We start from the raw sequence: 22,511 nt of genomic DNA, 5'->3' as shown, positions 1-22,511 counted from the left end.
ACGTGGCGTATGATGAATTTTTAATTACGTGTGCTGCAAGCAAACCAGACAGAAAAAGTGTGGCAAAAAAAAGGAGGAAAACAAAAAATTGGTAACAACTGTTTGCCACTTGCAAATTGCAGCTACCCAAAAAAGTAATCAAAAAAGTAGGCAGTACTCCAAAGCCAAAAAGTATCTTTTTCCAAACTTTTTTATCGGGAGGTGTAACATGGAAACGGCATATATACCAGTATCTACAGTTGTGTTCATAACTGCAAAAAGATAATTGCACAGAGGGATTTTCGAACGTTTAGTCTTCTGCACTTGACAATGAAACAGAGCCTGAATTTGGATTTATCGCCTGATGTTTGGGCGCCACTTTAGATGCCCATTTAAATGCACTGCCTGTTTGTGTTTGCTGAATGGAAGCGAAAACAATTTCGATTGTTTTAAGCGCGATTCGCTTTCGGCCATTTTCAACACTCACTGATTGCAGTTGTAAATTTGCGCAAAAAAATAAAAAAAATGAAAGAGCAAACGTTTTTGTGTACTGTCAACAGCAAAAAAACATCGCCATCATCACCTCTCAACCTCATCATCACACCACTGAAATCCCCTGAATCCACCGCAGGAAAATGGCCCCGAATACAAGAACCACCGGGCATTTTTCCGGCATTTACGATTTCCCTTATTGCCCGGAGCTTTCATTTCGCTTTTCGGACACTTTTCCTGCCTGCTGACAATTCCATGTTTTTTATCAATATGCCTGGTGCACCCAAAATGCCATTCGGCAGGACATCTGTAATGCATTGCAGCCATAACTTTTATTTCGCCCTGGAATTATACTACTCGCAGGCAGCGCACTCATCCCCTTTGACGGTACTGACCTCTGTTAATGGTATTTTCAAGCATCCATTCTAAGGAAGATTAAATGGGATTGTAGGTTTGCAAAGAGACATTTAAAAATGGAATCCTGCAATTACAGCTGAAGTGCATGACCCACTATTTTAAAGCAGAATTTACCTACCCATTTTAAAAATTAAAAAAAAAATATTTTAAAGTAGTGTAATGCAGCTTTAAATTGAGTAATTATGTAAGTCTTATGACATCTCATAAATGTTTTAATATTAATAAACAAATTTAGGTCTTCTCTCTTAAATGATATAGTCCCACAAATCAGGCTTAAAAAAAATGAATTCATAATTTTCGACAATCTGTTATGACATTTAAAAAATCTTTAAATAGTATTTTCATTATTAAATATATTCATGGTTATATAAATAATCCGGTGGGCATTCGGCTTATGGTTTTTTAAGTGAGTTTGATGCTCCATGAATACGCTTCACTTCATTCAGCTGTCGCGGATTTTCCTCTTTTTTTACGCCTGTCCAACTGCAGGGCGTTAAAGTTAATTTGTTTACGCTGATGTGTCAATGTTAAAATACGTTTTTTGTGACTTCATCAAGGGCTGCGAATAGATTTGTCAGTAAAAACAAATTTGAGCCATATCATGGGGGATTTATAAATTCAATATTCCATTCGTTTCGCTGAAGAGGAAAGCTGCGTAAAGTCGATTGATGTGGTTGGCCCCGTTTATTTGGTAGAAAAAAAAGGGACAAAAGCAAACCGGGTTAAGCCGAGGAAATCAACTTTGACTTAACAACATTAAAAGAGCACTGCTTTAAAGGTCTTTAAGTTAATTTTCAGGACGAGGACAGCCCCCCTTGAATGTCTCCCGGGCTGGCTGAAAAGATGATAAATTTTTATGCCGAACGACTCTGAAGGCAAGTTTATAAGTATGCCTGTGTGTTTGCAGCCCGAGAATGGGAAACTTCGAGCCAACAGAGCCGCAACTTTAACGGCGACATTTCCTTCGGGCATTGCCGCAAATTATGCGGTCGGGGACGTCTTGCCGCCAGAAGGAGCAGTCTGAAACACTTGAAAAACAGTCTCGGTTGGTCATTAAATCTGGGAAATTACCTATTATTATCTCTGCTTAACTTCTCTTTAATTTTGGAGACATTATGAAAAGAATTATGGCGTTTTCATCACACTTTTTATGGGACAATATATTAAAAAGTAAAAGAAACATCATATAAAAATAAGCAAAAGGTAATTTTATCAAAACTTTTTAAAAGTGTTAGGTGTTAAAAATATTTTTAGAAGGAGCAGTCTGAAACACTTGAAAAACAGTCTTGGTTGGTCATTAAATCTGGGAAATTACCTATTATTATCTTTGCTTAACTTCTCTTTAATTTGGGAGACATTATGGAAGGAATTATGGCCATTTTATCACTCTTTTCATGGGACAATATATTAAAAAGTAAAATAAACATCATATAAAAATAAGCAAAAGATAATTTTATCAAAACTTTTTAAAAGTGTTAGGTGTTAAAAATATTTTTAGAAGGAGCAGTCTGAAACACTTGAAAAACAGTCTTGGTTGGTCATTAAATCTGGGAAATTACCTATTATTATCTTTGCTTAACTTCTCTTTAATTTGGGAGACATTATGGAAGAAATTATGGCCATTTTATCACTCTTTTCATGGCACAATATTTTTAAAGGTTAAATAATCGTCATCACAACTTCTTAAAAATTGTAAGGTGTTAAAAATGTTTAAGGCATCGGACACATTTTTATTGTATTTGAACAGTAGTTTATATATAAAAATTATATATTATCTTGTTTCCTAATCATTTATAAAGATATTTAAAGAAATTTTACTTCCAAAGCTTTTGAAGTTATGGCTAAAATTATCAGACTTTATTTTTAATGTATGGTAAAAAAAACTTTAATTCCGAGTAAGATATAATATTATTTTTTGAAGAATTTTGGGTACAATTTATCTTTGTTTCCATACGGTTTTATCTTAAAATGCGATTATGATTTTGTTACAGTGACTACTTGACAATTGTACTGCATAGTAATTCAACAACTTCTCTTTAAGCTATATACAAAATATTGACCTCATTGTTTGTACACCAATTTGCAACATCTAATTCGGTGAGACAAATGTTTTTCTAAGTGAAGGACCAGAGGACGATGGACGACTGGCAACTGCAAACTGGCAACTGGCAACTGGCAGCACCTGCTGCTGTCAGAACGGATGGGCTGGCTCGGCACTCATCTCATTCTAGAGGAGCTCACCCCCCTGCGGAGGACCTCTAGCCCCCCAAAACCCTCTTGCAGTGAGCGATGGCTGTTTGAACGGCGTCGACTGTCATATTACACGCTGCGCGTAATTTGTATAGAACGCTACGCTCGTGCCGTGTAATTTATGCATCCATCAATCGCACGAGTGGCGCTAATTGATATTACTCCTCCGGGGGGCGGGGTTTCAAAATGCAACATTGAGTGGGTCGGATTGTTATTTACCGACAGCATTAACTTCGTCGGCCATTTATTTGGCCAACAAATTGCAATAATGCATAAATGGTTTTTGGGAAATGCCAATGCGAATTTGGCAGTTACGCTCCATCGAAAAACAACAAAAAAATTAATGGGTAAACATGCACTCTGCCATTAACAAATATTTTTGCATTGCTGACATATTGATTTTTAGCCTCCATCTAGCTGGTCCTTTGCATGCGTCGCCGATGTCAGAGTTCAAATTATGAGTTCATCGCAAGTCGCGGGCACAAAGCAACACTTGCCAACAAAGCTGGAATACACTCGACGTCAGACAAAGGCAACACCAACACTAACCGCCAGTGGCGTACAAAGGGGGCATATTCTGGGGGGTAGAGTCCTCTTCTAAGATTATCACAATGCATATATTTTTTGGCTTACATCCACTTTGAGTTGAAGTTATAACATAAAGTTGTATGCGCTGATTTCTCGTCCGCATGTTAAACTAAAAGTTGGTTTTTAACTCTAAGAACCGATTTCTCATCCGCATGTTAAACTAAAAGTAGGTTGATTTACATCAACTTCGAATTAAATTTATTACATTAAGATGTGTGTGCCGGTTTCTCGTCCGGATGTTAAACTAAAAGTAGGTTTTTAACTCTAAGAACCGATTTCTTATCCGCATGTTAAACTAAAAGTAGGTTTTAGACTGTAAGAACCGATTTCTCGACCGCCTTTTAAACTAAGAGTAAATTTTAAACTTTGAGAACCGATTTCTTATACGTATGCTAAAGCAAAAGTAGGGTTTTAGAAAAGGATTTGAAACTTGTAGTTTAAGTTCTGCTATTAGTTTAACATGGATACGAAGAAACGGCATTACAAATACAAACCTTCTTTAGGTTTAAAGCCTATTTTTAGTTTAACATGTGGATGCAAAAAGAACCCTATCTGGTGATACACTAGTACAGTATAAATGTGCATTATATGCAAAAAGAAATGGTAAAACAAAGACCGCCTTACCCCCTCATAAATTTCTGGGTGAGCCACTGCTAGGAACTACAGACAACTCGAGTGCCATTGTCTGAATATGTGTTTGATGTGTGTGTTTGGAGAGTGGGTGAGTAAAAGGGTTACTGATGACAGGGTGGGGATCATTTTTGCCTTGGACAAATGACTGTCAGTGCTGAGACAATGCAGTTGTAGCAACTACTTCTCATTTTATATTCCACATAGCTGTCACGGCATTTGGCCAAGACAGACGATTTAATTTGGGAATGCAATGCGGGAGTATTTTTGTAAGGTCCTTAAGGCAATGGATACTGAGTGGAAAGAAAATATTCAATGAAAGGAAAAACATTGTGGAACGAAATTTTCTGCATTTAATATTTGTTTATTATGACATTTATTGCAATCAAAGCACAAATAGAATAGAAAACTATGAAGAACAAAAGCAAAAGTAAGGGGGTTTCAAAACAATTGCGTAGGTTTATGTTGTGAGTTTTGCAGTCTTAACTGCTTGAGCCTTTATTTAAATATGTCTTAAAATAATGTGCTAAGGAGTTACTATAAGTATTTCTCTAATAAAACATATACCCATTTGGCTCTAACCCTATTTAGGTCCTTTTTATTGGGATTTCACAAATAGTGTTACCTTATATACAAAATAGTGTGACAGTATAATATATATATGTACCAAATGTACTTAACCTATATTTCATATTTTAAATTGATGGTATTTCATTTAAAAAAGAATTTGAAAATGCTTGTTATTAGGTTATATTCACTTTTTAACACAAAGTTAAAAGTGCACTCTTTTCCTGGGGGAATATAAGTGATTCCCGCAATCACAGCCAGCTCCTCGGGTGTCAGCACTCCATTCTGGTCTGGGGATCAACTGGGACTTACTCACACGTGTTGGGTGAAAAGGGGTTTATGTGGAACCTGGACCCCCCGGAGGGAGTGGACTTGAGGGCCGGCTAGTTGACCATAAACTAGCTTTGGCTGCCTCGCTGGGGGAGTAGTGACCTCGCCCTCGGTTTGACTCCTGCTGTCAAATGTCAACGGAATGGGCTTGGGTTTCGGAATGGGATGGGATGTTTTAGGATGGGATGGAGTGGTCTGGACGGGATGGTAATGGAGGAGGTGTTGTCAGAGCATTTGCTTTTGTGTCCTCACCTGCAGATGCATCCAGCTTGTTGGCTGTTTGCTGCTGATGGCCCCAAACAATGCCGAAGGGTTGAGATCTGGGCTTAGTCGAGCTATTATGATGTGCGAGATGTGCGGCTCTGTGTGTGTTTCTGAGCTCGGGAGCTGTGTTAATGACAGCGGAAGTGCACTTTATTTAATTAATATGTTATAATTATAAAGTGCTTATGCCTGCTCATGTGCAAAGTGGGTGGCGGATGGGGGAGGGCCTATCTCGGATCGGATTAATGGGTGAAAAAGTCAGCAAGTGCAGAGCTGCAAAGCACTCGGGCAATTCTGATGAGCAAATAAAGTGCCAGGCAAATACAAATACTGCGTGGGAATTAATTGAAAGGACATTGGATTACTTGATTACTGATAAAATGCCCCAGGTGGAAGCTTAATTAAATGGGTTTAACTTGTAGCTTACTGACTTCTTGGATCAAGGGATCAATTCTAAAATGAGTATTTTGCAAATGAAAACTCTGTGACACATCTAATTTCATCCTCTGGCTGTTTAAAGATCCATTTAATTCAATTAAAATGCAAAAACATTTAAATTGCATGAATCAATTTGGAAATGTTTCAATAAAAGGGGAATATATTAAGTAACATGTTAAGCATACGTATAAAGTAGTTTCATATCAAAATAGAAACGTAAAGACCATAAATTATCTTAAATAGTCTTATCTAATATTTCTATGAAGTCTATGGATTTTTAGGGTTTTTTGATCAGTGCAGCAGTTAAAAAAAGCTGTCTGTCATATTTAATTTTTTTAAACTTCATAGCCCACTCATAAAAGTAAACAAACTTTTTACTTAAATAAAGTGCAGTATTTTTATAACATTTTTTTAAAATTCGAAATGTAAAAAGTCAATAGGTTATAATAAGTATTAATGGAGTTTTGGGGTACTTAAACTTTTTGTAAAATGGGTGGAAAAACAATTGTTTACATGAAGTTTGCTTGTTGTGAACTTATTTCCTGCCTGCAGTGAACCATGTACTCATCTAAACTTTATTGGCGCCATAAATTGATTATGATTTTGATATTAACTTCAAAGTGCCCCCTTAAATGGCGCCAATTGACGGTTTTCAAATTGCCGGGGAGTTGACTTTTGTGCGAGCATAATCACATTAATTAGGTGGCATATCGAGCAAAGCTCGGCAACCGGTTAACATTAGGAACTCTGCCACATGCGGCGTGGAATGTCAATTATTTCAATTAAACGGGCTGAGGTTGCCAATGGCAATAGCAATCAGCATCAATTTCAATGCACTTAATACAAATACAAATGTGCTCCATGGTTTTTTGTTGATGCCCTGTCAGGTCCATTAAAAGTTCGGTCGGTTCCACTTCTAATAACCAATTAAAGTGCAAAAATAAACATTAATTATGCCTTGGAGTGGCACTGCACGAAATATGTTGCAACTTTCTCCGCACGCAGACTTTACTACACACACTTTGTTTGGCCAAAAAGCAGCGTGCGATGGCTGCCATTTTAAAGTTTTTGGCTAAATTTATGCACATTGTTGCACTTTTCCCCTGGTTTATGTGTGCGAATATGTGGAGTGGCATAAGTAATCAAGGAGCCAGAAAAGTGGCAAATGTGAAGTATTTGCCAGGCAAATGTTTTGGCCAACTTAGGAACGAATTGCCAGGATGTCGCTACTGCTACGGCGAAATTTATGTGCATGATTTGCATAAGCTGCCCCTCGCGTGTCTTAAATAACTGCATTTTAATATGGTTTAGACATCTGCATATGTGGACACAGAAAAAGTTTTCTTAGCCTAAGGATCACTCTATCAAACAGGACTTTAGAAAATAAAATATTTATTAGTCTAATAAATGTAAATTTGGATTTAATAAAGTTCCTATAGGCTATTTTAAATATGAGACTCAAAGGCTTTATAAAATTTGTGCCTATCCAGGTTTCGTATTAAAGTGAAATAATATTACAAGCATTTACGTCTAGCATATGTATATATTTATAAATAAATAAATATTTATTATTGCTTTATTTTCCCATAAATAAATAAATGTAGGTACTTACAATTAAAGATAAAGTAACTACTTTGTACATTTTTTAAGCTTGGAATTCAGCTTTATATTTCTATGCGTTGTAAGGTTTTTTTTATTTTTAAGATTAGCAAACATAAAAAAATATTTATCATTCCTATATATTGACATAAGAAAGTAAAGTAAAGAACCTTTACTAAAAAATACTTACTAGCCATTTCTTAAGCTTAAAACCTAATAGCATTAAAATTTTTGTGTGCATTAAGGTTTTTTACAAACTAAAAAAAGGAACCAATTTGAAAATAGGCGAAATTAAAAAAAAAAATTATTATTCCATTTCCATTTTGACATAGTTAAGAAATGTAGGTACCTAATTTTTGAGATAAAGATGCAAAGAAGAAGAATCCAATTCCTCATCTTTTATAAAGAAATAAAAGATGACAACTGCTACATTTATTCCTTTAATCTCTGATTTTCATGCTCACTTAATTTCCGAGTGTATGCATAAATACTCGACTTTCCACCTGAACAGTCCTTCATTTTTAAGTAGAACTTGCACTTTGGCCGACTTGCCGCCCCGCCTGCTTAAGTGTCACTCGAAATTGAACTTCAGTCCGGATGGGGGGCATCTATTGGCCTCTTCACAACAAGATGCAATTATTACATGCCCGGCAGCTGCTCCTTACCTTTGGCAAACTGGAATAAGTGCTTTTGAGCACTAGTTTTTAGCAAAGTCCGAGCAGGGCAAACTTTTCGCTGCAAAGTTAAACAGCAGGAACTGAATAAATTGTCAAGGCTGCTCTATCAAAGATACCAAAAAAAGAGAAAAAGGGATCGAAAGGGGAGGGTAAGTTGCCGAAAAAAGTTACCTAACGATGAGTTCCAAAGTTCAAATAAGCTGAGTTCAGCAAAAACGGGCAAGTGGGGGTAGCGTTATTATTAACTTCATTTGTAGAACATTCAATCGCTTACTGGGGAATCATTGTCGGAATTTCTTGAACCGGGAACTTTGACAACTTATAGAAGCATTCAATACAATTTGATTGTGTTTGATATATCGTTGACATTTTATTTGAATTTAAAAATAAATTACGAGTAATTCTACCACTTTCTTGAGTAATTTACATTACATTGTACATTTTGGTATTAACTATCTATATATTAGAATAAAATGGTGAGAAGAAAAAAGTAAAATTGAGCATATTTAACAACTTTTCAATAAGAATATACTACTGACTGGACTAATAGTTTAGTTATTGAGATATACAATTCATCTTGAATTAGGCACAATGAAAACATTTACATCTTCTAAAATGTTGTTTTATTTTTAAGAACATTCTGAACTCAAATTATAACTTCAGAATTCTCTCTGTGTATCTTTAGCAATTTTATTGTAGTTTGATTAAAAATAAATCAAAGTCCAAATGAAGTGGGCTCAAGGGTACGTATACATACAAATTTTGTACTTAAATTGAGTGCATCCTCAAATTGAGAATACAAATACTCAATTTGAGAACGTCATAATTTTCTCTGAGTATGTATAACCTTTATAACACTTTTCCTGAATCGAATGTTTTTAAACCCGGCCAAAAGATACTTGCAAGTAAATAAACATTTCTAAAGGTTAAAAGCATATCCCTTAAGCTATGGAAATTTCACCATGCCCCTCTTAAATGACTTTAAAGGTATCTGGCAAGTGAACTGCCCAAATAAATGCCATCAGTTAAGTCCACCCTCGATCCGTCTGTCAGGTGTCAGCTTAATTGTTGACAACATCTGCCGTCGCTTGCGGTTAATTAGCCGTCCATATGATTAATCAATCGGCCAGAGTCTCTTATTCCCAAAGTGCTGGAACAACCCCATCTCAATACGATTGTGATTGCCACGGTGAACAGCAAGTGCGTCTTGTTGCGCCGCACAATGAATACCAAAAAATTCAATTAATTTGTGAATAAACGTTAAATTGAATTGCGTTTGCGGGCTGCCTGCTGCAGTCGGTGCATAATTGCCAGTGACATGGCAGTGCAGCTTGCAATTCGCAGTTCTGTTTTCGCAATTTCACAGGCACCCAGAGATCGAGGGTTCCCGAGTTATAGAGCTCCAGAGCTTCAGAGCTCGAGAGCGTGCCAGCGCCATCTTTGACGGCTTCTTAATTAAAAGACTGTCAATCTGTGTGTACGTCCTCGCATTCCCGCTATGTGTATATACGTATTTATGGGTTGCGTGAGGCCCCGAAAGGCGACAACCCGACAAACTGATGCCGTGATGTCCTGGCACCCGGGGATCCAAAAAGGCTCCCAAGGATCCAAGGCCTCCAGCTGCAATGCAACCCATTGCCGGAGTGCTATTGTTAGCATCAAGTCATGCGCGCGGCAGGCTGTATCGCCATCGCCATCACCATCGCCATCGTCGGCGAAAAAGCAAAAGGCAAAAAAGCAGGGGCAACGCCAGCGGAAAATGAAAAGAAAATGGGAAGTGAGCCCAGGACAAAACAAAATTCACACCGACCAGGACTTCAGCGAGTTGACGGGTTTCATAGCCAGAAGAAATGAGGCAGCTCAAGTTTCCTTCATGGGTAATCAATAGTTTCAATTTGGAATATATCATATCTGAAAAAATTCAATAGGCCATACCAAAACTAGTCTCAACAATTGAAAGTTGCTATATAATAATATCACTTAAAATATTTCAAGAGCTTAGTTTTGTATAGGAATTCGTAATTAAAAAAAATATTTAGATAGTATAGGTCCTTAAAATAAGCAAAACATATAGCATGAAAAGGGTTATTCAAAGTAAAATTGTAAATATATTCATTTAAATAATAATGCTTTGCCTAAATGTTTAAGGATAAAAGCAGTCGTCATTTAAATGGAAAACTAATAATAAAGAATGTTATATTTTACTAAAAAAAAACCCCTGATTCATTACCTTCCTACAAAACAAATGGCCAAAGTTCGCATCTCTAGGTTCGTTTGCCACTCCACTTTCAAGCCGGAAAAAGCAAAGCGAAAAAATGATCCATAGCTGGGAAATACTCGTACAGGAAAAAATGCATAAAAATGACTTATAAAACATTTGTGAGCGTGCGAACGGAAAGTCGCTGGAGGAGAAGGTGCCGGGACATTGAGGGCCACCGCATCCCAGCTCCTCCCAATCCAAGCCCAAACCCAAACCCATCGCATCCGATCCCATTCGGGAACAGTATCCTTTGGCAGGCCGTACAAGTGCTGCTCATTGACAGCACGCTGACGTGATGTGTTTAAGCCTGCTGGGATGTCCTGGATGTCCTTGTCCTGGTGTGCGGAGCTATCTGTGTGCTGCCTGCTTTTAGGCTGCATGCTTCCGATGCACCGGGAAAAATCAGTTGGCTCTTTTTGTATTTAATTATTAAAAAAATTGTGTCTATTATGCTTACTGATATTTTTGTGCAGGAACTCTTATGAATAAAGATGGAATTTATGTGGAAAGTTATTATATCATTTCCTAAGTTGGCCTTTGTACCTAACATATATATATGGATTTTTAGCTCCAAGCAACTAAAATTAAATTAATTAAATTAAATTTTAAAACCTACTCTAGTTTAAAATGTGATAAGAAAAAATCAGACCTTTTAGTAAATCATCTGAAATAACATATGTATCTACATATATATTATCCTAAAACATATGCTAGCCCTAAATTGATCTATGTCGGTATAATAATTCATAATTCATCATTCGTGATTCATCATTCATTAAATCATCAAATCATCAAATCTTAAAATCATCAAATCTTCAAATCATCAAATCATCAAATCATGAAATCATGAAATCATCAAATCATCAAATCATCAAATCATCAAATCATCAAATCATCAAGTCATCAAATCATAAAATCATCAAATCATCAAATCATCAAATCATCATCAAATCATCAAATCATCAAATCTTCAAATCATCAAATCTTCAAATCATCAAATCTTCAAATCATCAAATCATCAAATCATCAAATCATCAAATCATCAAATCATCAAATCATCAAATCTTCAAATCATCAAATCTTCAAATCATCAAATCTTCAAATCATCAAATCTTTAAATCATCAAATCATCAAATCTGCAAATCATTTAGATTTGATTTACTTACACATAAAAATCAATAAATTAAATCAATCATTAAATACCCTAAATGTATATATTTTGTTTATAAGGCACGACTTATGCACTAATTTAAGGATCTTACTCTTTTAAAGGAATATTGTAAAAAATGGATATAAAATAGTAAAGAATTAATTTGATGAAAAGATGTAAAAGATATGACAATATTATATCAAGTAATATTTATTACTGAGAGTAATATTTATTATTTAGTCTTATTAAATATATATTTTTTTGCAGTGCACTAGCTACAGCCTTGAGATTGCAGCTCCACGATATCCGTGCAGTGAGAATGCGTTCCATTCGCCGCGACGTGATGACTCCGACTGTGACGTGCCACAAATATCAATACAGGACAGAGGCGGGCTCAAGGATGCAGGACTTCGTGGCTCAACTCCTCGTCTTGAACACGTTTCGCACGTCCTCAAGTGTTGTTAGTTTCATCGTACCTCCAGTACCCATACCCCATTCCCCATTTTACCACTTTACACCTACCTAGCTGGCAACTTTAAGGGGGGAAACTCCCCATATTTTTGGAGCGTCAGCAACTTTGTTTTTCGCATGATTTACCGTACAGATCCGTTCGTATATTTGTCGTTTCGACGTAATTTGCATATAATTTACAGCTTCTGGCAGCAGGCGGCATCGGCAACTTTTAAAGTATTATATTCCCTTTCTCACACCTGGTGAGAGAAGCTCCTCCAAACCGCCGGCAAACATCCTCCTTAGAGGCGAAGCACTCGGAACAACAAACATTTTAGCGCCACGCCATGCCGGTGAATATTTTTAAAGTTTTTGACATAGTTTTCCACGTCGGCGTGCAGCTGGGCACGCCCACTTGAGCACGCCCGCCCCCACACGCACTCGCGAAAATTTCCGCCGTTCGGAAAAGCAGACGTCTGGCTAATGAGCTGCAGGAAGCCTGCTGCACCTGAGAATAAAAAAAAAAGACCGGAAAAAAAAACACGGGAAAGCGTAATGCACTCGGCATGCATTTTTTATATCAACTTATAAGTGGTTCCGCCAAAAAAAAGGGGGGAAATAAAAAAGAAACTACCAGGAACTGTGGAGTTTCCCAGGTGGCAGAGGCGTGGCGCGGAGTGCGCTAATTTAGAGGATGCAGGTGTGAAGCTCAGGTAAATGGGTTAAAAAGTGGGTGGATAGCAGAGTGGTGAGAGTTCGAGGAAAGTAGTGGCGGGGAATGCCGCAGGACAAACCCCTCAGTAGTTCAGGTGTTTAGTTAGTGGTGTGTTCGCATTGCCTTGTTTTCTGCGGGGTTAGTGTGATTGCAAAGAGATCTTCTATTTCAGGAAGCCACGGAAAATTGGGAAAATAATTAGGGATTCTGGAGAATAAAGCAACGCCGTGTGCGTTTCAGGAACCTGAGGATAATTGGAGTAGTTAGTTATTATAGATTTTCCAAGGATTGAAAGGGCATTATAAAATGTATATACATATTATAGTTAGTTCCAATTTATATTTTGTTAGTTACATGTTTTATCTATGCACAGAGAGAAATATCCAAGAACATTGTTCTTGAATCGAGAACATTCGTTCTTAAAATTGTGTAAATACATTTTGGTATCAATGTTCTCAATATTAGAACGAAATGGTGAGAAGAGGAAAGTTAAAGTGAGTTTATTCGCCATATTTTTGATAAGTATACACTACTGACTGTTGAGATATCCATACTAGGCAAATACCGTCAGTTCAACTTGATTCGAGCAAAATGAAAACATATTAAATTTAAAAATGTCGTTCTATTTTTAAGAACAATTTTAAATCTTTAGAATTTTCTCTTTATTATTCTAACAAAAGAACAAATAAAATTTTTGCGCCAACTATTAAGGCAGAGTGAATTTACGAACTGCTAATTCTTGGTAGAAAGTCTTCTTTCAATCTAACCTACAACTTAAAGATTCTCCAAGTTCTAAGAATGGAGCAGCACTCATATTTACTCCCCACTTTAATTTTACTTTATTAACAGTGTGTAATAACTTAAGTAATGTGTTTCGGCAGTTTGCCAATACAATATTAAACAATTGAAGCAAATTAAATTGGATCCCAATTTAAATTATCGTATTTTGTTAGCTCTTTGTGTTTAAAATGGTGTGTATTGAATGTATAATTAAGTTTTTCAAATGTAGAGCAAATTGTTTGTGACATTTGAATTTGAATTGCTATATTTAACTTGGTCAGCATTTTTGGCTATCTAGAGCCCCACTCATATTTGTGCTTTTGGGTTTTTCCTCATTAGCTTTCCATCCAATTTCCACAATTTCTTTTCTATCCCCTTCTCTTTCTGGGTGGCCATCTCTTTTCCTCCTTTTGCTATCTGCCACTGAGTGCTATTAATTTTTTTTTATTTTGGATTTTTTCTAGCGCTCGTTTAGCTATTCTGTTGAGCAAAATTAACTGCCCTTGCCGTTGCATAAAATTTAAATTTTATTTGCTTTTATTGTCGCTGTTTTATTTTATTTCATTTCGCCCCGCCTTGCTTTATTTTCGCAAGTTTGCTTGTTTTTCCTTGGGCAACATTCTATCTTTTGGTGTGCGCATCATTTCCATATCAATAACAGCTGGACGCGGAATTGGCGGTACAGCTCCCAGGAAATCACTTGACCTGGGTCGGAAAAATTGGGAATACTGGGGGAACTGTGAAACCTGAGCTCTTGGCATCACTAAAATCGCATTTGCCTTCGGGGATTATTTGCTATAATTCATGCTGTCAATGCAAATTGAAATTGTGTCACGCAGTCAACTCGGGCAGTCGGCAGTCGGCAGTCATCTAGTCACTCGCATTTTCCATTTTCCGCTCTCGCCAATTTCCCAGCATGCCTTTTCGCTTTTTCTATGTATTCTTTTTTTTACTTTTTTTTTGCGTACACCGCAATTGTTGGCCAGCTTCCATCTCCCAGGTCCTGCCGGCGAAATCTCAAAACACAAATGGATTTTTAAATTACCCTCGTGGCACTTTTCAACTTCTCCTGGTTCGAGGACGAGGACGAGGGCCATAAAACTGTGTGTGCTGTGTGTAGGTGCATTGAATTATCTGCGACATTCTGTGCAGTTGGTTTAATTCAGCAAAATGCATAGATATTTAAAGGGGGGTTGGATCATAAACTATGCATGGGCAGCGTTTGTCGAGCGAAAGAACGCTCAAATTGCTGCTCTGAAGATGCAGCCTGTGGCTCCTCGGCTTGCGCTTTTTGCTCGCTGCTCCATCGTCCTTTGCATTGTTGAGTTATGTTTCTTGGTTGGCAGCACCACCCACTCTGACCCCTGACCCCTGACCCCTGACCTCCCACGCCCACTTGTGCCACCCCCTCACTACCATTGAGGTTCAGTGAAGCGGCAGCAAACCCCTTCGTTTTCCTCCTCTTCCGGAGTTTTTATATCGCTCGCAGGCGGCACTTGCATAAACCAAATGCAGAGACAAGTGTCTTCGCCCTGCACAGAGAAAAATAAATAGCACTATGTATGTAGCAAATGCAATCAAAACAAAAATATTACATTTTGTCAGATACTTAAGGCCTTATGACACTTGCTGGATTTTTGACTATCACACTAGATATACATTAAAATGTCGTGATAACCTTGAGAAAAAATTTATAACGCTTAGGATTATTCTATTCAAAATATATATTAACCTACATATATATGTACTTTCCAAAAATAATCCAGTCAGTTAGTCAAAAATCAAGCTAGTGTCATAATGCCTTGAAGAATAACAAAAAAGGGAACTTTAAAGATATTTTAACTACACTTCATATAACTACTTTCCCCTTCTATTAAATGCCTAAAATTATTAACAAATTAAATTCGAGATATAACAGCAGCTTAAATTGCAGATAAATAAACATTTTTGAAACTTAAAAAAAAAACAAAAAAATTGTATGACAAATTTCTGAAAATATGTGTGTTGATTTATATATTTTCACATGAAATGTCTTTTACATTTTCAAATCTTAAATAAATAAATCAATCATCAAATGCAAAAAAATAAAGCGTCATGTGCATAGTTTTTGAAAGCTATTCTATGAAAAAGTTTTAGATTGATTTATGTTATTTTAAAATTTTGAGTGCCTAATCTTTACAAAATAAATCTAATATAAGTATTTAATGCTATAATAATCCTTTATCCTTTTGGATAACACATTTGTTTTTTATATATGGAACATACATATAAAAAACATATTATTTATTTAACTAAAAACTGAGTTCTATTTTTTCCTAGTGCTTGCCCTGCTTGTCTGGAGTCCTTCAGGAAGGGTTCCTTCATCCTGCTGTCCCATCTTTCAGATCGGAATCTCCGAAAGGGGCTGCCGGCTTTCGACGTGTGTCAAGTGTGCTGCATTTGTTTAATGCCAGCGCTTGGTAATTGGAAAGCATGTCGAACATGTCGAATTTATTGCCCCGCAAAAGGCACACAGATACAAATTGAAACGGTTACAGATTACGGATGCAGCTACAAATGGCCACAAGGTTACATAGATATAGATATAGATACAGATCAATGGGCGGAATTCGGAGCATTCCGAGTCAATGGCTCGGAAGAGCCCCAACCAAATGCAATTAATCAAACGCAAGGGGCCAATGTCAATTACATGCAAGAAGCCTCCCCATTCTGACCAGCCCCCCAATCCTTCTAAAATCCCTCGATTCGGTGCTGTTCGGAAGGATTCGGGACACGTCAGCTGTGCCAAAAAGGCGAGATGTTGGCCAGGCGACGTTGTCTTGGCCAACACCTTCCTGTAACCCATAAATTCTGGCCCACAAAATCACACACACACGCACTCACTGATCCACTTGCATTACCATTACCAAACGGCTGTTGTCCTTGTGGGCCAAAAGCGTGTTCGGTTTCCGGTCCTGGCATATGTTTCCCCATATGTTTCTGCCGGACCTGGCCAACTAAATTGCATTAAATATTTTGCATAATTCGATAAATGGAAATCTAATCGAACAGCAGGCGAGGAACATGGAAATTTCTGGAATACCTACAGGACCCAAGTACATCGGTCATTCTAATGGCTTCGTAATTGAAACTATTGACTTGTGAACTTCGTAATTTTAACAATGGTTGTTGTTATGCACATGCCTTGCTGATCTTTGATTATTTGGAACTGACACTTATCTCTTTTGAAATAATTAAAATTGGATTTGACAGTATGCGCTGTGTAAATTTGCATATGTCTTTTCTGAAACGCAATTAATTTAATTAAATTATATTTATATGTTTGGTTTATTGTCAATCACATATTAATGGGTGGCCTAAGGGCGATAAGTAATGGCCTTAAAAACTATGCGTCCAATTTGATTTAAGCAAAAAATAAAATTATTTGTAATTATATATAAAATGACTAATTATTCCGCTTAGTGCTTTATTTCTAGAGAAAAAGTCAATGTACTGTCCAAGGATTTTCCTTAAGGAACATTTAGGTCATGAATTATCTAGTGCAGCCATTATGTAAATTATCGGGCAGATCCGAAGTTTAAATTACTTAGTCAAAACAGTTAGCCGTTGTGAGTCTTATTTAAGCATACTTATAACAAATTAACCTTTTAGTGATTACTATTTATATATATATTTTTTTGGCAAGGATCAATCATTTTATGAAGCATTATATTTATATTTTATAGTTAAAAAGTTAAGATAACACCTTAAAATATTTGCAAAATGAAATCAAAATTAGAATGCTTATGTATTTTTATATATAACTAAATAAATATGTGGATAAATGTAAATAATGGGTTTCAAAAAGGATATAATCGCCTTCAAAAACTTTTGTTTTTAATTTTTAATGAATAATAGTAACAATGACTTATAGAACTCGTTAAAAAATTCCCAATCGAAATCTTAAAATGTAAATAACTCATTTTGAGAAAAAAGTAATGTATGATGTAATGATGTAATGATGTAGATGTATATGGATGAAACAAACGATGAAAATGAGTATGAAATAACGGTTACAATTTATAAAACGATGCAATCCTTCAGGGGAAACTTTAAATTCAATTCGAATATCACTCAGTTCTGATCCAGCAACATGTTGCGAGTGGCTCGGCGATGTTGCGGCTGAAAAACCACCACCGAACCGAAAGTATCCGTCAGATACACGAACCGGCTTCGGCTGCGTTTTCAGTTTCAGCTAGGAACTGAGTTTCTGTTTCTGGTTTTGCCAGTTAACCCTGCGACTCCGGACCGATTGGACGCGTTTTGAGCGCTTGGCCAGCAGAAACGCCAGTATTTTTCACTCGGGGCTACGCGTGCGCGTCTCTGCAAAGTCAAAGGCAAAGACAATCGAAAAGCCACAAAGCCAGAGGTAAACGCAAACACAAAGTAACAACTTCGACGCTCGAAATTACCGGTTTTTCGCCAACAATCGCCGCTCTCTGTGTGAATTTTTAGCGCGCGGTCTTTCCTTTAGCCTGCTCTTTTCCGAAAAGTGCGTTGGCTTTTCCTCCAGCAACAACCACCCCCCTTCGCGGAAAAATACCCCAGCTTACCGGTCGGGTTTATGGCCATAGTCTGTTTACTATATATCAAGCACGAAATTTCCCGGAATCAAAATAGTTAAATTCAATCACAAAAAACAGTGCTAAAGTGTGGCCAGCCAACCTGGCGAGTGCTAATTAAAATATATTGTGTTGATAATACAATCACAAGGTGCAAGAGGAAAACACGGATGCGCGATTTTAAATGCCATATTCCATATATGTACATATGATAAATATTTAACAATGCAGCCGTGCAGCTAAAGCGGATTATTGGCCACCAACGCGTGGAAATCCCGAGGCAGAGCAAACAAAGGCCTGTAAGTTCACACGTTCCAGCCAGGATATATCTAGAATATATACGTATATGCGGTCATATATGTGTCGCTGTGCGGCTGCATTCTAATGGGGATTGTGCCACACATGACACCTGATGTATGACATATGACAGGTGTCGTTCCAACAGGATACTACATGTCCTACAGGAAAAAGGGCTTTAACTCTTCTACATAAATTTCGGATTCCCGGAAACGCGTATTTTATGTTTACTCGATTACTTGGAACTATAAATGTATGGCGGGTTTTATCTGAATTTTTAAAATATTTTGGATATACATATCTCTTTAATATTTCGTGATTTCGCTACATCTGGTTTAATCCATTCTTAAATGGATCTGCGTACTTTGTAGAGAAATGCTACTGTTATAGTATATTTTTGCCCATTAGATAGACATTTTAATCCCTTGAAATATTTGGATATTATGTAAGTGGGTTGATAAGTTGTTTTAGTTTTAGAAATACTTTTCTATGTAACGGACAAAGTTCTAGCTCCCTCGAAAATATTTAAGACGCTCTTAATTAGCCGTAGTTCAGCTCTAAGGCTTCGGCAATAAAATAGAGCTCCAATTGGGCCTTTAAACCCAGGGCCTCTTTCTTGGCCAGCTCCAATTAGCAGTTGGCCCAAACAGTTGGCCCAATGAAGCCGAAGTCCGCCGTTCACACAGTGCAACTGTTAAAGTTCAGAGTCGCCACAGAAGATACAAACGCGAAGCTCAAAAACAAACATAAAGCTGAATACCAAATGAGACAACAAAAGGAGGAAGCACAATAAAAGTCACATTAAAACGTGGGGCGCAAAGGCGGAGAAAGAGGTGGGAGGGAAAGGCCGAGGAGAGTGGGGTCAAAACATAACCGAAATCGGAATCAAATGCCTGCACGAGATACAAATGTATCTGTATCTGTATCTGTGTTGCTGAGCATTGCAAGTGCTTTGTTTTCCCTGCATTTCACACTTAACCATGGGATTTTGCCGTTGTCGTTTGCCTTTGCTCTTGTATCTTTGTATCTGCGCCCTTTGTCTGGCGCATAAATATTTCAGCAGGCCGGGACAAACACACATATATCTGCTGGATACATTATTCACTCGACGATTTTGTCGGATTGCCAATTTATTAAGATAGATTTAATATTCGAGGCCATTAACAGCGGCATTGTATTTTGGGTTTGTTTTTCGAGTCTCAACGGTAAAGATACACTCGCACATTTATGTTTTATGATTTTCTAGTTGGAATGCGGTGTGTTTGGTGCAATTGGAAGAGTCGAGTCAAGTCCATTTCGAGCCTGCCAGTGGCAAGTAGCTGAAAAATTGTTGTAAGACTGGTTTTCTGCCACTGCTCCTCGTTCCCTCCTTTTCTCTGTCTCTTTCTCTCTCTCTCAGCCAGAGTGTTACCAACCTTTTTCCATTCTTCTTGCGGCTGATGCAGAGAAAAAAAAATGATTACTCTTGGATCTAGTCTTATACGATCCACACTTGATAATGAGTCAACCCATTTTATTATATTTCTATGTTTCCTTTGCATTCAGTCTTTTACGATCCACACTCTATTATATTTTTATCTAATCTTAAAATATTTATATATTAGTTCCCCTTTTTAAATTCTTACAGTGTTCTCCCTTTTTAAGGATATTTTGTGGCTTAATTATGTTCAATATAAAAATATATTGTTTTATTCTAAGTGTTAAATATGATATGAAGAATGTTAATTGGCATAATTTGTAATTGTTTAAATGAAAATGCGTTTTTTCTGTTCTTGTATCAGTTTTGTAAATATTATAGTTATGATTTCTTTCGATATTAAACCTTAAACAATCTGAGAGCCTTGAGTTCCATTGTTAATATACAAATTTCACCTATTTTTAGTCAGTGTACCTTATAAAATGACTATTGTTACCAAACATTTTGATAGAACATTCGGACCTTAATCAAACATACCAAAAAACGATCTTGAAAACATAATAAACAAAATAGTTTTCGGTGCAAGAAATGAGTTTGTTAGCGCCCGGCTCTCTCTTGGCGGTTTTGCAGCTGTCTCGACCAGGTTAAGAGCAATCTACCACCGGCAGTCACTTCGGCTGCGGGCCATCATCCTGGCCAGAACGCATCCTCTTCTTCTTCGGTAGCCGCAACCTGTTTCTCATTGCTTTGCTGTATTTTCTCTCCTTTTTTTTTGTGGGCTCAAAAAGATCAGCCCAGTCTTGGCCAAGGAGTCGAACGAAAAAAGGTGATTTTTTCCGGCTTCTGATGCCACATTCACCGCGAATTGTCAATCCATCCGGCGAACTAACCTCAGTCAATCCATTTGAAAGCCAAGCCGGCAAGGGAAAACTCGTTATGAGGCTTGATTAATTAACATTTGAATGTTGTCTCGTGCCAGTTAATGTGCCTGATTTGTGGCCGGCTTGGGGACCATCAAAATATCAACAGTCTATTGTGGAAATTATTACAAAGTCTTGGCTTCCATTGCCAAATGGGATTTGCATGGCAAGGAGTTGGATTGAATCACTCAATCGCGATTCATTGATGACGTTGGCGGTCCACATAGTTTTTCGTATCTTTTGTGGGTTTGTTTTGGGCTCTCTTGGCCACTATTCACAGCTATCCATGAGTTACCGCGTAGGCTAGGGCACTCAAAACTGGTTTCGGCCACATTCAAAATTGTTATGTTAGAATAAAAGCTTAATTGATGCATATACGTACATACGTACGGTTTTATACGGCAGCAAACAGCCCACAGATACAGCCGAAAAAACTCCAGATACAGATACAAATCCAGATACAGATACAGTTGGAAGCAAATCTAGACGCAGCTGGATAGGTTAGGTCATGCGGCGTCTATCGCATGATTGATGGCATTGTAACTCTGGTCTTCTCCGCCGAAATCAGATATTGATTTGGTTTCTGGGATAAGTGTATATCTAATGCCCAACAGGTGGAGGTGTCCTATGGGGCGAATGAATTATGAATTCTGGCTGTGAAAGCAGATGCCGTTTAAATATTTACTCAGCTCCCAAAAGCTATCTATCAACTCTAGCTTAAATGCCTTGTTTGAATATTTAGTATAATTATTTTTCTTTTAATTAAATAACAAGGCTTCTATCATCAATAAATCATCATAGGCAATGCAATATTTATTTATTTAGAACTTGACCACTAAATAATCAATAAGTTATTAAGTAAACAGAAATAAATGAATATGAAATGCTTCTTTTTTTTATAATTTTCCTCATGCTTTTGGGACACCACATCACAATATGAAATTGCTTACCAAAGAGATTAATTTGAGCAAAGTACGAACTGTTTGGCTTAAATAGAGTCTCAAAGATTTTTTAATACCATGTCATATTGATTGAAATGCATAAAGGCATAAACTTGACTTGACCCACTCAAAAGACCAATCAGTCAAATAGATGAAATAAATCGAATTATTTTTCTAATTGATGAAATTCCCCCTTTCAGAAAGTGTAATAAAGAAATGTAGTTGAATTTGCCACATTTTTGCATCAATTAGGATGCGACCGAGCGATTTAAGTGCCCTGGTTCAATGAATTTACAGCTCGTTTTGAACGATGCACTATGGGGAATTTGCCCACTTTTTGTGGCATTAATTAATAACTTAAGAACAAAGCAACATTTAAAAGTTTTGTTTTTGGAATTAAGTATATAAAATTTAAAGGAAGTAAATTAAAAAAAGATGGGCGTGGTCCCGCCTTTTTTTTAAGAAAAAAAAATTTTTTTTCTTGTAAATCAAATAAAAAATTTTTTTTTCTTGAATTTTTTTTTTAAAAGACCAAACTGATTTAAAAAAAAAATGTTGGCGTTTTTTATTTTCCATTTTTTTAGTGAAATTGTAATTTTTTGTATTGTTATCACTATAATTCTTAACAAAAATACTAAAATCCTATATATCAACGTTAAGAAAGTGAAATGATGTTGTAAAATAATTTTAAAATAATCGTTATTTAATAAGAAATATAACTGCACTATGTTTTTCTTAGGATAACATCG

General features: G+C 36.8%; 1 protein-coding gene across 3 annotated transcripts in view; it reads left to right on the top strand.

Annotated features, from left to right (window-relative positions):
* The first annotated feature begins 17,849 nt into the window (after positions 1-17,849).
* The window catches only part of stan (Protocadherin-like wing polarity protein stan), a 56,767-nt gene continuing 52,105 nt past the window's right edge, over positions 17,850-22,511 (top strand). For all 3 annotated transcript variants that reach the window (XR_010653521.2, XM_017074284.4, XM_017074283.4), the window contains exon 1: positions 17,850-18,486. The gene's annotated coding sequence lies outside the window, so the exon portion shown is untranslated. The remainder of the gene's footprint in view (positions 18,487-22,511) is intronic.

The sequence above is a fragment of the Drosophila suzukii genome, chromosome 2R, assembly GCF_043229965.1.
Source record: "Drosophila suzukii chromosome 2R, CBGP_Dsuzu_IsoJpt1.0, whole genome shotgun sequence".
Taxonomy (NCBI): domain Eukaryota; kingdom Metazoa; phylum Arthropoda; class Insecta; order Diptera; family Drosophilidae; genus Drosophila; species Drosophila suzukii.
The sequence above is the reverse complement of the archived record's forward strand: the minus strand, read 5'-3'. Positions and strand labels throughout refer to the sequence as shown.